Genomic DNA, 10,710 nt, shown 5'->3' on the forward strand with positions numbered 1-10,710 from the left:
TCTTCTGTTTGATGTCTTTCAGGGATTGGGCGTCCCTGCCTTTTCTGTAGGATAGGGCACCTGTGCCTGTTTCTGTTGTATTGTCTGCTTCCTTCTGGAGATGAAATGAAGTAAAGTTTGCGGGTGAAGGACCCTTGCGATACCGAGAGTTAGCTGTTCCGTTTCCAGTTGCTTAGCGATAGGGACGCGATGGGAAAGTCGCGTCATCACTGGAGTTCAGGAATTCTTGTGTATTCCCGCCAGCTGCTCCGAAGCCCTCTTTCTGAGAACGTCATCAAGCATGGGCCGGCGGTCCGCGTTTAGCTCTTTTCGAGTGGTTCATGGGTCTGAATTGTAACTGGTTCTGCTTTGGAGTTAGGATTTCCTCAACCCCTTTTTCTTAGATGACAGCTGTTATGAACCTAAATTGTTGCTTGAATTGATGAAACGTGGCTTTGGTCTTTTCCTTCTCCAAGGAAAAACCACAAACTTAACCTTTCCCCTCTCCTGTGTTTTACTTTTCTAATCCTCTGAAGTTTAGAATTTGGAGTCTAAACTCTACCAAACACTGTGGTGTGTTTGTCAGAGACATAATCAGTCTCTCCTTCTCAAGCTTGGAGTGGTGTTTTCAGGTATGATTGAGCTGGTTAAAATTTGTATTAAAAAAAAAAACAAAAAAACAGGAACGCATTGCCAACTCCTTTCCAGACTTTTAATTTGAAGATCTCCAGGCAGAAATCATTCTTTTTTTTTTTTCCCCATCTATTTTGAATGGGTCTCTATGTTCTGTGTTATCATTTTTGGGAGGTTATTCTGTATAAATTCAATTTTATACTAGTATAATAGGGCAGTGAAAGACTACGGACTTATAAAATTATATTGAACCACTATTGAAAGCCATATCCAAAGCTTTGACTAATCCTAATATGTGGGAGCTATAAATAGAAAGTTTAGTTAAATATTAGAGAAGTAAATAAGGTAGAAGAATATAAAACTGTTCTATCCAAATGAGGTAGTGACAATTTGTATGATTTTTCAATAATAAAGCCGTAATTTATAAGCAGTTGTCATTTGTAGTAGCTCTGCTAGGCACCTGGGAAGGTGTTATTCCTTACTCCTTTCATGATCTCTACTGGCCTGGCTGCTACCCAAGACAAACAGACCAAATGAAGGCGTGTCTTTGTTTTGTGATTAAGGGTATTGTTCATCTCTTTAGTGGAATAGCTGCCCATTCATCTTTCCTGTAGTCATGTTTTGCAGCCAACACCAACCGTATTTCATGACACTCTCTTAGGCTTCTCACAAACTAATCGTAACTTTCCTGAAATCTGTGTATTGCAGATGAAGGAAGATTCTGTGGCTCAGAACAGTTAAAAATAACCTACCTGTCCAAACCCACATAGATAAATATAAAGGGGGTGAGCCATGTTATCTTAAAAGCTAAGCTCAGGGGGAAATGGTGACTAGTAGTTAAACTACTTATCATGTATGGACCCATATTTTAGGGAATGTTAGTAACTTGTGTAATGCGTCTCCTCTCTCTGTCCCACAAGCTAGCTCCCAAATAATGACATGGAGACTTATTATTAATTATGAAAGCTTGGCCTTAGCTTAGGCTTGTCCCACTGGCTCTTATAACTTAAATTAACCCATATTTTTATTAATCTATGTGCTGCCATGTGGCCTGTGGCTTTTACCTCTCCTTCTACACATCCTGCTTCCTTTGAGTCTGGCTGTCAACTATACCTTTCTTCTTCCCTGAGACCTCTCTGTCCCCAGAAGTACCTCTTAACCTCTTCCTGCCTAGCTATTGGCCATTCAGTTCTTTATAAAACCAATCACAGTGACACATCTTCACACAATGTAAAGGAATATTCCACAACAAAATTGCTTTTTAAAATTGTATCTGATTAAAAAAAAAAACCAGTATGGTTTGAGTAGTAGAAATCTGAACTTTCTGTCTTGAGTTACAGCAATGAGAAGGTGTTTAGGAAGTAATTACTGGGATGTAACATAGGTTCCAGACACCTGTTACATCTAGAAAAAGTAGACATTTAAATACTGCAGTAGACATTTAAATGTTACACTAGAAAGAGGACCATTTCTCAGATATTCTGCTTGATAGAACTGGACAAGAAAATTTTGCATGAGTACTGAGGAAGTGAGAGGCCATACCTCACACCAGAAGGATTAAATGTAGCTCTGGACCAACAGAGGAAGCCACTGGGGAAAGCAATTATAACTAAGCCAAGACTTTTACCAACCCAGCCCCAAGCTGGAGCCCTTTACAGTCTTCAGTGCCGGACTGAGAGACCGAGGGATGCTGTATCATACTGCTCAACAGCCAGGGGCTAGGAGGTCTCCCTCATGCTGGAGTGGTTGACTCCTGCTCTCCGAGAACAATATCCAGAAGACTCCAGGTTTTAAAATCCTTACACATTGAACTATTACTCAGGCTAAGCTGCTGTTAAATAAAAATAAGACAGAAGAACAGGGATGGGGGCAAGAAATTGCCCTTCACATCTTTAGTTTTTCTGTTTGCCGAACTTTGTTTACACTGAAAACATTCACGTTCAAAGGACTTCTTAAAATACACAGAAAAGAAATGAAAAGACTCTCTGCTCTCCCCTAGTTTTCTTGGCTGCCTACAGGAACCATCTAGAGCGGTGATTCTCAACCCTTTGGGGTTGCATATCAGATATCCTGCATATCAAATATTTACATTATGATTCATAGCAGTAGCAAAATTACTGTTACGAAATAGAAACAAAAATAGTTTTACGATTGGGGGTCAGCACAACATGAGGAACTGTATTAAAGGTTGCAGCATTAGAAAGGTTATCTTTGTCTTGGTGCCTGTCTGTGAGCATGGTAACTGAAATGTGTGTGTGTGTGTGGGGGGGTGGCTTCTGTGTCCTCCTCCTTATTTGATGGGAAGATGCTCTAGTGGCCAGAATTGAGAAGAGACAGGCATTTGGTTTAGACAGATTGGGAGCCAGGTCATTTTCAAAATGCTGTGGGTGCACAAGTGTCCCATGAAGCTGGCTTGATTGTCAGCACGGCTGTGACAGGCTCGCTTCTTTTTGGCCTCCGATAGGCAGCTGGGGAATAGATTAGTTTTTCTAGGGAGCTGGGATGGTGAAAGGAGGTTCTGTAACGACAGAAATTCTAGAAAGCAATAAACTAGGTAGGATATTAAGAAATATCACAAAGGATCATTTTGTTTACAATGGAATTTTGAAAAGGTGAATGTGTAATAGCACTCCCAGCAATGAGAAAGCATGTGGTGTTTGCAATAAAATGATTTAGTACCTTATTGAAAGGAATTAGGCTTCCAGGAAATGGCTTGGGGCTCAAGGTGAATTTTGCTGAATTTCATGTAGAAGAATTTCAGGCAGGCTGTAGGTAGAGGGGGTAATGATATTTAGTTCTTGAAGTATTAATGTTTCTGACTGCCAAAGCACACGGTTAATCCTGTGTACATTGTATTTGGCAATCACCTTTATAACCACACCCCCAAATGGTTGCTTCTTTGTTTTGTAAAACCAGTAACTTAGTAATGGGAACAATGTTTATTAGCATTTTAACCATATCTGTGCTGAAGCATCATCTCTGATACAAGAGCATCTTTTGCAAACATTTTCTAGTTGTTATTTCTTTCTCCTGTTCACTCCAGACTTCCTTTTCTTCAGGATGGCAAATTTGTCCTTGCTTTCTCCGGAATCCTGGTTGACTTTTACCCTGAGCATCCACCAATGATGCTGGGACTGACTTTTCCTTAATGTTACACCTACAGTTCTCCAAGCAGGGAAATAAAATACCCCCAAGGAGCAATGCAGCCCTGTGGTGGTGTTTATGGTCGATTTGACAGGATCTGTAACCTAAGAGACAAGCCTTAGAGATTAGGTGCACTAAGGTCATTCATTGCCTATGAGGGACTTATATTGAGTTCACTGACCAGGAAGACTCACCCTAAACGTATCACCACTCCTTGGACTCACATACCAAAGAGGAAGCTAGCTGAGCATAGTGAGTGGCCGGTTGTTTCCAGTTCCTGATGCCTTGCCTCTCCCACCACATTGGACTGTACCCTTGAATTATGACACAAAAGAAATCCCTCCCCATGTTGCCTTTGTTGGAGTATTTTGCCACAGTAATGGGAAAGGCAATTAAGACAAGCCTCCATCACAAACAGATGAAGAGATACCACAGAAAGGGTGGCCTATCAGGAGAAAGCGAGGTAGGCAATCTGAAAATGAGGTTCATTTCAGGGTTAGAGTTAAAAAAAAAATCAGTTTATATTTATGGAAAACTAATGCTGATGAAGTTAGGAGTCATTTGAATTTTTTTTTTAAGTTGCAATTTTTGTTTGGTTTTGAAGAAGGGTGCTGATTCAAGCCAAGGTTAGCAGATACCTGCCTCACAACTCATTAAACTGGTACAGTGCAACGCACAGTGGACCCACCTGCTTTTTTGGGGGTAAATTATCTGGAGACTGAATTAAGTTCTGAAAACATAAGCCAATAAACCAAAGCAATAAATTCAGCTTTAATAAAAACGAAGCAGGTTCCCCATGTCTCACTTTAAGCTAGAGCTTTATTAAGCAGACTTATATTACATGTATTTTATTAAGCACATTTGTAATAACTTGTTTTTGAATTGACATGCATTTCCTATTGTTTCACCCTGCCGCTGTGGAGGACTTAGATCCCTCTTAAAAACAGTTGAAAAGCGTGGTTGTGAATGCCACGCCGTAGACAGCTAGGTAAAGGCTTCAACTTGGTTAATTTGGCTGGTTTAGTTGAGAACTGTGGCCCTTTTGGGTAAGTGTCCCTAAACTGTGTTTTAGTCTTCTGACTCTGCTGGTGAAGAGTGAGGACAGGGAGCTACTCACATACCTGCCTAGTGATGGATTGTTCTGAAAGCTTAGAGATCTGGCTGGCAAATTCCTTTAGCAACGCAGTAAAATAGCTAGTTTTTTTTTCTAATCTAATTTTTTTTATTTTATTAAATATGTGTGGATGTTTTGTCTGCATGTTTTTGAGTCTTGCCTGCACCATGTATGTAGCTGGTGCCCTGGAACTCAAGTAACAGATGGCTGTGAGCTGCCATGTGGGTACTAGGAATTGAACCCAGGTCCTCTGAAAGAGCAGAAAGTGCTCCTAACCGCTTAGCCACCGTCATTCCAATCCCAGGAACAGCTAGGTTTTTAGACAATGAGAATTTGGTGTTGGGAACTCTTTGAAGGTCTTGTAGCTAGCTTTTATGTTGGAGGGGAATGTTCAGATTGGTTCATAGGGTAAACTACCATGTCATTGACTTGAATTGTAGCAGTCTTTGAGCCTGATTCTAAATACGGTACCTCAGAAAACTTAGTCTTATTAAACCTATAATTTTACTATATCCAAGTAATACTCTTTATGATATTTAAATTTGTGGTTTTTTTTTTTTTAAAGACAGGGTTTCACTGTGTAGCCCTGGATGTCCTGGAATTCACTCTGTAGACCATGATGGCCTCAAACTCATAGAGATCCACCTGCCTCCCGGGTGCTGGGATTAAAGGCGTGGGCCACTGCCACCCAACTGAACTTAAATGTTTTCACTGCTAAGATATTCTAGCTCTCCTCCATCCTAAAGGTGTAAAATTTTACAAATCAAACAGTAGATCCAGTATAAGCAGAATTTGTGTATTTGAGACATGTTTATATGAAACATCATTCATTGTCTATCCAGAACTCAAATTTAACCAGGCCTCTTATACTTCATGTGGCAGCCTTACGTTACCCCAGCGTTTCACAATCAGATTCTGAATTCTTGATCTCTCTCACATCTCAGCACTCAGGACACAACCACTCTTTAGGTCTTGTACCTCAAGTGTACAGAAGGCACCTTTCTTTACTTTCTGCTAAATACCAGTGTCACCAGGTGCCAAGGAGGAATAATGTTGGTAGGGGAGCTGTATATGAGAATAGTCATGCTAAAGAAAAGCCATAAAAAGTTTGCATCTTATCCTGGATAGTGTATAAAGTGAGGGCATGACCGTTCTAAGATATGGTTGAGGAGAAGGTTTTTAATATAGATATGAGGGAGAGAACAGCCAGAGGCATCTGGAAGAGTCCAGAGCAGAGAGAGAAAGAAGTAGACTGAACATGATCAGTATTCTGAACTAGGCCATGAGAGGAGTGGGGAGGGGGGAGTGACAGGGGAGTACCAAGAAAGGAAGATGAGAGAGAGGAGAGAGCGGGGAGGTGGGGGGAGTGAAGACTGGGAAAGGGGATCAAGAAGGTGGAGTAAGCGAGTGAGCGATCGAGCAAGAGAAATGGCAGGATTATGTAGGAATCAGAAGCTGGGGGAGGGGAGCCATGAGCTGGAGAAGGTTAGGGTAGTTGGACAGGGTGAGACAAGCTAAGAGGAGCCATGGGTACTGAGTGAGCCTGGAGACCAGCCTGCACCTTGGTATGCTAATGGACACCACGGTCAGTCGTTTGTCCTGAGTTCCTTTTGGATCTGACAGGTAGGAATAGTAGCTTTTGTTCCTTTAGAAGCCTCTCTATATAACATTTTCATATACTGAGCTAATCTGTCATAAAAGGCCATATTCTAATTGAGAATAAACACTTCTAAGAGTTTCCTGACACGTTCTTGCTTATCTGTGCTTTGGGGACGTAGGGACATTTAGCCATGTAATTTTTGGAAAGCCATTATAATTTTTGAACAGTCTCTAAGTCAATACACATTTTCAGTTCCTCAGTCACTTTGGAAGAGAGGCTAGTAAATGCTTATCTTTTGATGAGTGTGGGAAGCTTATTTTAAAGACTTCTATCATTCAAATTTATGTATTTCCCGAAGGGATCCTAATGAAGTCAGCATGCTATTCAATTCCGTTTTCTACTTGGTTGCTTCAAAATTTGAGATTTAGGACACCGTAAGTGGCATGAGAGACATGCTCGGAACAGTTTACAGAGAAAGAACAGAACTGAATCAACAGTCCGATCTCATACAGTGGCTGAGCTGTCACTGAAGGATGCTTTCTGACAGACAGCAGGTGTGGTTAAGACACCCAGCTGATGGACTCCGACTCACTTCTCAGCTGCTTGCTGAGTCTATCTCAGAAGCCTGAGCTGTGCCACTCTTAGAACAACCTCCACACTCTCTGGTGGCATCTTCAGCCCCAAATGCTGCTGGGCTGCATCAGAGGTCACATCAGAGGACAGACTGAAGTCTAGAGAGAAAGGAGTGACTTCCACATTCAACAAACCAAAGCAAGATCCAAAGCCACCCAAATTCCAACCCCAAGGCCTCACTAAAGAACTGTGATTTGAGATCAGTTATTTCTTTACTCTAGCTCCCCCAAGCCCCGGGCTGGGGAGAAAGGAAGAAAGGAGGGTGGGTTGACTGGCTGGCTGGTTTGGGGTCATTTAATATGCCTCCCCTCTGGCCTCAACATGCCTCTCTTCTTTCCACTGGACCATGTCTTAGATTTGCATGCCTTCCCTAGTGAGGGCGGAGCAGTTGCCCGGAATCAGCTGCCATGGATGTCAGTGTGCTCCCTCTGTCCTCTCACTTACCGGGGGACAGTTCTAACCAATTACATGTGGTTGGAAGAGAAGGCTGTCATTTTCCAGGTAGAAGCAATGCCATCCTGTGACTAGAACAGAAGGATTCAAAGATGCTCAGGAACAGTGTGGGCTGAAGGGACCTCAGTGCTGAGTCACCCCGTGGAAGGTTGTTGGATGAGGAAGTGCACTGGGCTGTGAGGTGTACGCTACAAATCAACTCCTCTGTTAACTTTGTCATTACCGTTGTGAAGACATCTAGCGTTATCTTGACCAGTTAGACAGAGGGCATTTAATGTTTACTATGTGTGTGCTGTTTTTGCTACATCACAAGGTAGGGATCTGTCTGTGAATACTGTGCGGTTCTTGTTTAAGGAGTCCGCCCTGGCACAGCAAGACACACAGGTGTACACAGTGGTTATACCACATGTTAACGTGGGATGCTGTGAGAGAGCATGCCCATGGTTTTTAGGAAGACCCTCAGTACAGGTAGCTTTTAAGTCCAGCTTGTGGGAGCATGGACTGAACATGTGTCTCTCTAATTCCTGTTGAAGACCTTACCTCCAGGGTGATGGTGCTAGCATTCGGCAGCGTGGCAGCTTTGGAAGGTGATTAGGACAAAGTGGGGTGATGAGGGTGAGACCCTCATGATAAAACTGGGGACCCTAATGATCTCTCTCCCTCTCTCTGAGACACACGAGGACACTGGAGTGACAGGTAAGCTAGGAAGAGAATCCTCCCCTAGAAATTGTTCTAGCATCCTAATCCAGGACTTCTAGCTTCCAGACTATGACAGATTTCATTGTTTTAGGCGCCCAGTTTGTGTGGTATTTTGTTGCAGCAGCCTAAACTAAGATGAGTGGATGTTTCCATCCAAGAGATTCTCATTTGAAAAACTCGCGACCTAAGAGAGCAAGACAAGCTCCATGGCTGCAGCCGAGGATAGGAAGGTAAGCTGATGTTGGATCTGATGGAGAGCTCACATTACAATGAGGTCTTTGATTAAGGTTCCCAGAAAGATGGCTTCTGCCGTACACAAACCTTATAGTGGGCACTTAAGAATGATGAAATTATCCTCCTGGACCTGTGGGCACATGCTAAAGGTTAGGCAGGCAGAAAGGAGGGACTGGTCTAGAAATGTATTGTGAAGATACCAAATGCTATGAGCTTGCTGCTGAGGAAAGATGAGCATCTCTGAAAAAACAGAGTCCCCTCCTGGCAATGCTATTAGGCAGATATGAATTTCAGCTCCTTAATTCCCGTGAACTGTCTCGATTCCTTTTCTGATGCTGTGATAAATACCGTGACTAAGGCAACTTAAAGGAGAAAGGGCTTATTGGGCTGAAATTCCAGGTTCCAGTTCATCATGGCAGGGAAGTCACAACAGGGGTTGGAGAGGACTGGCCACATAACACCCATGGTCAAGAGCAGAGGGCGAGAACCTAATGCATGCCTACCAGTACTGTGTTCATTCTCTAGTCATACAGTTCAGGATCCCCTGAAAGGGAATGGTCACACTCACACTTAAGATGGGTCTTCCTGGGGCAGAAGAGATGACTTAGCAGTTAAGAGCAATGGTTGCTCTGTCAGAGGACCTGGGTTCAGTTCCCAAGCACCCATGTGGTGGCTCACAACTGTCTGAAACTCCAGTTCCAGGGGATCCGATGCCTTCTTGGCACTAGGCATGAGTGTGGTGTACAGACATACATGTAGGTCGGCGAGGCATCAAGTTGACAGTTAATTCCAGCATCACAGAAACAGGACACTGACCCTCAGGGTTGGTATTAAATGCAGCTGCTCCCATGTCATGGTAGGTCTTGGGGTCTAACACTAATGAATATCTCACTCCAGAGGAAGAAGACACTTACCGCATGACTTTGGACTTGGCCAACAGCCAGAGGAGTTGAATCAATGAGCATCATTTGATGGACTTTTTTTTTTCTTCAAACTGCTTTCATTCCAGATATTCCTCACCCTCAAATTATCACAAAGAGGGAAGACAAACAACAGAGACTTTCTCATTCCTAACCTCGTCTTGTCTCCTCAACTACCATGAAAGACCAAGCTCAGTGCTGGACTTTGCCCCCTTGTGCTTGCCGGAGCAAATGATCCCATTTGCCAGCCTACCAGAGAGAGAGTGTGTGTAGTGGGTAGCCATTCCAGCTTGGATCTGTAAGTTCCAACCCCCATTGAGACTCTGGCAACTGTCATGCCTATGAGGCGGGGCAAGGGGAGGCGCCTGGAGACCCGAGAACTGGATGGGCCAGCGCTTTCTCTGTGCGCTCTCTCTGTGCTGGGACGCTGAACGGTGAAGGTGGACTGTGCAGAGCTCCGGAGACACGCTGGATGCGATACCTTCCACCTGCGACTACTTTCACTTAATTTGTGAGTTACACCATTAATAATATCCTTTAACTACGTGGAGTGGCCAAAAAATTCTCAATATCTGGCGCCAACGTGGGCAGAACCACGACCTGAGATTAAGAGTCTCATGCTCTATCGACTGAGCTAGCATTCAGCGTCCCAGCACAAAGAGAGTGCACAGAGAGAGCGCTGACCCATCCAGCTCCGGTCCCCAGCGCTCCCTCGCCCGCCTCGTAGCGTGACAGTTGCCAGAGTCTCAGTGGGGTTGAACTTCCAGATCCAAGCTGGAATGGTACCCACTACAAGAGTGTAGTGATAAACAAAGCTGCCACCCTCGGCTCCCCCATGGTGTTTAAAATGACACATTAGGTCGGGCAGTGATGGCACATGGCTTTAATCCCAGCACATGGGAGGCAGAAGCAGGCAGATCTCTGTGAGTTCCAGGCCAGCCTGGGCTATAGACTGAGTTCCAGGAAAGGAGCCAAAGCTACACAGAGAAACCCTTTCTCGAAAAACAAAATGACACATTGGACAATTGTAGTAGTTCTCAACATGTGGGTCATGACCCCTTTAGGGGAGGAACTATATTAAAGGGCCTCAGCATTAGGAAGGTTGAGAACCACTGGACAGCTGGGTCTCTTTTGACCCTACCATTTCCATTCAAAGCTAAAAATGGTCTGCACACACAGTAAATCCAAACTCTTAATATAAACTACAACAAACACCCATAGTCTAGTCTAGACCAAGTGAATGGTCAGACGATAAGGTCCTGAATGCTGAAGAGGTAAAGCTGTCTGAGAAGGAATCCTAT

The sequence above is a fragment of the Peromyscus leucopus genome, chromosome 4 (assembly GCF_004664715.2).
Source record: "Peromyscus leucopus breed LL Stock chromosome 4, UCI_PerLeu_2.1, whole genome shotgun sequence".
Taxonomy (NCBI): domain Eukaryota; kingdom Metazoa; phylum Chordata; class Mammalia; order Rodentia; family Cricetidae; genus Peromyscus; species Peromyscus leucopus.